The sequence below is a fragment of the Brassica oleracea genome, chromosome C5 (assembly GCF_000695525.1).
Source record: "Brassica oleracea var. oleracea cultivar TO1000 chromosome C5, BOL, whole genome shotgun sequence".
Lineage (NCBI taxonomy): Eukaryota > Viridiplantae > Streptophyta > Magnoliopsida > Brassicales > Brassicaceae > Brassica > Brassica oleracea.
In genome coordinates this window covers 11,364,794-11,371,671 of record NC_027752.1, presented here as the reverse complement: position 1 = coordinate 11,371,671, position 6,878 = coordinate 11,364,794, and positions in this window count along the sequence as shown.

Below are 6,878 nucleotides of genomic sequence, written 5' to 3'. Positions count from 1 at the left end.
ATCAATGGGGGTCACGTCATATACTGACTGTATCGTTTGTTTTTTTTATTTGTTCCCACTCCCTCCAAAAAACAGAATATTATAATGACTGAAATGCCCTCGGATATTAAAAGTGCTGTATATTTCTCTATTATAATGACGGAAATACCCTCCGATATTAAAAATAATATTTCTCTATTTAAACGATTTTGCTTTTTTTTATTTATTTTCACTCTGCAACTATGAAATGCTGAAAAGAGTTATTATCACATGGACAAAATATTTAAAATAATTTTCTGGACTGACAGGAAGGAATTAAATAAATTTGGTGAGCTGTCGAAATAGTAATATTCTGAATTCAGGATAACAGAGTTGTTGTTGTTTCTAAGGAAAAAATATAATGCTTATCCTATTTGACCAAAAAAATAAAAAAAATAATGCTTATCCTCAGGCGGGCACAGAGAAACATTTGTTTTTGTAATTATGCTGATTAAAAGATAAATAACGAAAATGTCCTCACCTAACCGCTATTTTGGAGGGTATGATTGGAATAACATCAAAACAGTGGGAGATCTGTTGAGTATTTGGCGGCATTAGTGATAATTAGTTGAGCAAGAGGTGGACATGATTAGAAAATCGATTGTCCATGGATGAAGTGAGTGCCGAAATATAATGGATATATATATGGGTTAGGGTTGTGTTACAAAAAAAAAAAATATATATATGGGTTAGGGTTAGTTCATGCTCAAAGTGAGTTAAGTAGGCTACGCCTAATTTTGCATGGATAAAAAAGTAAGCCAGATCTGTTCATTGGTGGACGGTTTAAATAACTTAAAATTATACGTTAAAATTGATTTGGAAAAATTAAATGTCTAAAAAATATATTTATTAGACATGAACAACTCCATTTTAAGATTTTAAATTTTAAATTAGATTATGTAAACTTTATCATTGGTCATTGTTATATTTGAACATACAGCTTTGTTTGAATCTGATCATTAATATCCAGAAGAAGAAAAAATGTTCATATGGACAAATCTATTTAGCCGTGGACAACTCATTTGACATTTAATTGAGGAAGGAGATAGATAGCATCGGGATTGCAATAATGGAGTTGTATTTGTGTGTTGTAGTCGTGGACGACATTGACAACGAGTTTCATAGTTGTTGCTTTGTTGCCTTGTGATAACGATAGAGGACATATTACAACGGTTAAGTGACTTAATAATCATGTTTGTTTTTGTGTTTGTTAGTGACAACAACAAGTTTAGTCGTTAGTCGTCCAAACTTGTCATACAAAACGTAAACAAGATTTAGTCGTTGGCGACTATGAAACAACCAACAAAAACATTATTGTTGTCGCTTAGATTTAAAGGTTGGTGGACTAAATTGATTCCATTTGTTTTCTTCTTGATTGTGCTTGCCCAAATCGAGCAACATTTCATCTTAAAATCTCATATATATGTATATGTGACAAAACGTGGATTAGTGAGATATATATGGATATAGCGTTTCACATTAGCTCACTGAAGATAGTTTTGTTGTTTTTGTAAAATTGATATCCAAATCTGCTGTGGTCCTTTTGGGTAAACATCACACGATCTAGCTGTTGCTCTATGGAGCCCAGTAGCATAAAGTTTATGACAATTCAGTTTATAATTTTTAAAATCGATTACAATATACTTTATATATATATATATCTTTTTGAAACTACTCTACTTGAAAAATCGTATACCTTTATGTCTGAATTTATGGGCTTTCCATATGAGAACCTTACAAAAAGAACTCACGATCTTCTTTTTTTCAACAAAAAATTCACAATCAAATCTCAAGAGAGAGAAGAGCTTGTTTAGCCAATCATTTTGACATATCAGTTATCATAAACCTATCACTTACGAGAAAACATATCGTTTATGCTTCGTTAACAAAAAAAGAAGAAACAACCTAACGATTCTCTCTTCGTCTTCTCCTTTTTCCATTCTATTTAAACAGATTAGATTTTCAAGCCTCCACCGAAATCAAGGTTGAGTTACCTAGAATCAAAGCAGTACATGTGTATATATGCAGTTCAAGTGAGTCGACTCAAGGGGTGACGGCTAAACTGATCTTGCAAGACCGAAGGATGATTGAGTTTACATTGCCGTAAGCGAGATTATTCTACCAACAGATGGTCTTGGGAATCTTAGTGGAAGAGAAGGCATGCTTAAGCAGAACACAATTAGATTCCGAGGTTATAAGTCAGGTAAACCAAGATCTCTCAATTCACCAGTATAACAATTGTGGGACTGTTCCAATGGTTGTTTTGCAGGCCTTCCTGATTTTGCTGAAGTTACTATCATTGGGAATTTCTTCGATCCTTACAGCAACAGCCGAATGAAAAAGCTCAAGCAAAATGGATCCTATAAATTTCGAAACTGTGAGTGTTAGAACATGCTTGCTTGCCTTTAGGTTATATGATGTGTGTGACAGTGATACATCAATCATTTTGGGCGTCTACTTGAAATCAGCTTCCTCTTTGATCTCTCTAACTCTCTTCTTCTATCTGCAACTGATGCAGCATCGGATACGTCTTTGGCGCCAACATCATAAGTTTGAATAATACTTTAGCTTTATCGATTTAGGTTTTGGTTTTACATGTCTTTCTTTTAAAAAGTTATATTTCCTTTTAAAATAAGGTTTATAGAATCCTTTTCCTCTTAGGAATTGTCTAAAGGAAGGATTATATAAGCAGAGTTGTGGCTTTGTTATTTGATATGTTTGATTTAATAGAAGAGTTTTTGCTTTATACCTTCCGATTTGATTCAATTCATCAAAACATGAAATTGGTCTCTAGGAGCTATCGAAAGATCCAAGAACAGATCTCGAAAACCCTAAATTCTTAGATCGACCGTTCACCCATTCGTGCTGCGCCAGCAACCATAATTCTAGCGTTGCGGTGTTTCCCTCCCATTGATCTTTATAATAAGCTGACAGCTGACTCTGATAATAAAAGCTACTTCTTATATATTTTGTTTCAAAATACAATTTTTGATTGGTGCCGTGAATATTCTATGGAGATGTTGACCCAAATAACGGGGTTCTACAACCTTGGCTCAATATTTTCTTTTAAGTTTCTCGGTGCTTTTGACTTTTGTTTAGTCACTTTCGTGGGAAACTAGGGTATTGAGTCATACCTTTTTTGTTATTGAGTCACACACCTTTTTTGTCTGTTTTTTTTTCTTGCTTTATCTGCAGGGTTTAGCTTGTGAGCATAATGAGTTTGCACCTGGTGATGTGATGTTGTAGAGTATGCGATTTCGAAGAACTGGTTGGTTCAGGATTTCATCATCCTGAAATGCATACACATCCAGAGTTGTAACAAGGGTGATGTGAGGGCCTCCATATGTTGAGGCAGGCGTCTTGGATGGTTAATTGGACTCAACCAAAGAAGTAGGCAAACAAAGACGCTTGATGCAGAGCCTTACGTAGCCAGGGTTAAGCATGTGCTCATGGTTGACACTTGACAATGTTCAGGAAATTGCTGTTTATGTCCATAGGTTCCATAACCTTGATCTTTTCCAGCTAGGGTATCATTATGTGCTTTGAGTGTATATTGGAGCAATTTTTCTATTATGGCCCTGTTCGTTTGCTCACCCAGATAGATCATCTGGGTGAAGATGCAAATCGATGTTCGTTTTGTGCATTATAATGTTACATCCAGATGGATCACCCAGCTGAATTTTTAAAAACTCATCTCAAATTCTCACCCAAATGAAGGTGAGTCTTGATGGTGCATCTGGATGCAGATGCATCTAGTTCAGTCCAAAATGATAAATGACAAAAATGACTTTTTAAAATCAAAATATTATTTTCAAACCTTAAATTCTATTTTTTTGCATATACATTTTTTTGCATCCAAAACATTTGGTGTCCGACTGGTATCAGTGGTGTCTCACACGACAACTATGGATCCCTCCATACTCTAATCTTATCACCGCTGCCGACTGTCCAGCTGAGACCCTTACGGAGGATTTCTCTTCCTGCTAAAACGCTGCGCCAGCCGTGTGAGGCATTGGTCGGAGCCTGACACTCCCTGAAGTTGGAGTTGCGAGCGTACTTCCCTAGTAGGAGGACCTGTGCAACTAGAGATCGGGGCTGAGTAATGAGACACGTTTTAATATATGATGCTTCATTCGTCCCATTTTGACACCATTTAACGTATCGTCCCCATAAACAAACGCTAGAGAGAAAATAATAAGTGTGAAAATGTATTACGAGCCACTACGTGATTATCGGTTATTCCTATAAAAAAAAAATACTAAGATGGACAGCCCACACATATATAACTGCATGAATTTGATTAAGAAAAACAATCTCCTAGACTATATTTGCGAAGTGATTTTGTCACTTGTCTTTTTTACTATCAATTTCGCAACAAATATGACATGGCTACTGAAATTGATGACATGACTTCCGAAAAAATATGCCATGTATAATTTCATTTAATGTTGATTTATATTTTTGGCAAACTTATTAGAATATGGTAATAATTTATATATTAAATTTAATATTTGATATTTCTTTTTGGTAAACTTTTTTAAAATACGGTAATAACTCATACATCATCTATAAAATATATATTTTCATATCTAACATTTCAAATTTTGAAATATTATTATTTTGTATACTTATACAATTTGTATTACTAAAACTTTCAAAAATTTCTACAATTTCTTAAAAATTTAAATATCTAATCGTAAGATCATTAGACTTATATATCTACAAATTTTATAAATATTGTTTAGGTTAAATATTTTCTAATTATACAATTTTATATTATTTTTATTAGTTTTATACAAATTGATTTAATATATATCAAATCTATATTAAATATTAGTAAAAAAAATAGTAAAATCTATAATATTTAATAAACTTTATTTTTAAATATAAATTAGATTTAAAAAAACTTTACTACACATGGTGCAGTAAAATACCTAGTATATTTTTATATTACACAACTGCCACTGTTATAAAATATGATCTGTAAAAATCTGGTAACAATAATTGCTTATTTGTTATATATGATGATATAAATATATTATATATGTGTAAATATTAATATAATTCTTATACATTCATGGTCACATTTGTATTCTCTCATATTCACATGTCATATATTATGTTTATTTAATTATTATGAATGTTTTGTTAACTGATTATACATGTAAATCAAATTAAAATATCTCTTTACGTAACTATATATGTCTATCCATATAATTATTTATGCATGTTTAAATGAGTACAAACACGTCGTAGTTAATGTTCAACAAAAATAATCATTACTAATTTTAATTGACTTTGTGAAAAAATCACTAATTCATTTTATAAACGATTAAACGATTCAAGTTGAATTAAAAAAAAAAAAAGCAATGCAAGAGTTGATATGACAGCATATCAGCTGAAATAATTTTTTTTTAGTAACAATGTTAAAGTTTTATTACCATTTTCAAATTTTAAATAGAAAAATACAGAGGATACAATGAACATAGCTAAATACCAACTCAACTTGAGCTAAACACCAACCCAACTATAAGCAAATCAATAGCAAGACCATAGGCTACGCCAAACTCAGCAGAAACTCTTGGCACAAAATTGGAACCACATTTAATTCGAGAACTGAATTCGGTAGATTCGGCGGTACTAGGTGATCAGTTCTTAATAATTAGCTCCTCAATATTACCTCGAGAGAGATTTCCTTATCAGCAGCAACCAAGGACAACGAGCAACACCCGAGCAAGCTCACCCACGTAGACATAGACGAGCTTTATTTGGAGAGAAGGACCACCCGAAATCGTCACACGGCATAGACCAACACCAAGAGACAAGCCAACACCACATCAGAGAAGTGGACAAGAGACAACCCTAGATCATTCCCATGAAACCTAACTGGCTTAGTGCGAGATGCCACCGAGACGGAAGAGTGACGGTTGACAAAACCAGCAACAAACCGCCTCTCTCGCACCCACCATGGAGAACCCGTAGCGGAACCTCCTAGCTTGGGACCAAAGCATCCCCAGAGACCTTTCGAGAGCTTTACTGACCGTCCGCCGGGATCTAAGAAAAACGAGTGGAAGAACACCGAACCTCCACCGTCAAACAAGACCCAGCACCGGTGCAAGCCAAGCGAGCGAGCTCACCCACCACGAGAAGGATGAGCAAGGCGGTGAGAAATGGAACAACCCACTTCGAACTGCCATATTTGACACCAAATCTAGACCACCGCTACCCTACTCAACCAAAGAAACCACTCGCCGAAACTGCCTCCAAGCTCCACCGAAACTTCGAGGTTGCCAGATCTAAAAACCGCAGTAGCGAAGGAGTTTAGAGCTGCGAGAAAAGAAACACAGAGGGAAGGGATTGAGGAGAGTCGGAGAAGAAGAGAAGCAAAAGGGGAGGGGCGGCCGGAGACGTAGAAGAGGCCGGCCACGTAGACGCAATAAATCTAGATCTAAAAGCATCATTATTGCTGGGACTGTTACGAAAGTCAAAAATAGCCGGAGGAGCCGTAATGTTTGAAATATAAAAAGATGTGGGGCCCGCTGCACTATTTGTACAGTAAATTCTATTTCTATATAAACAATCGATTCTATCGTTTATAAATCATCATTCACTCTTTTCTTCTCTCTCTAATACACTCTTTCTATCAGTGTTATAAATTCTACGGGTATAAATTTTGCCCTTATTTAAATTCCCGCGATACAATAAAATTCCAGTTCCTTTTATAACACGTTATCAGCACGATCACTCTGCGATTCGGTAAAATTTATTTGTATCATTTATACCCTGTTATAATGGTCGGTATACCGCCTCTACTATTATTTATATCATGTTATAATGGCCGGAATACCGCATATATTATT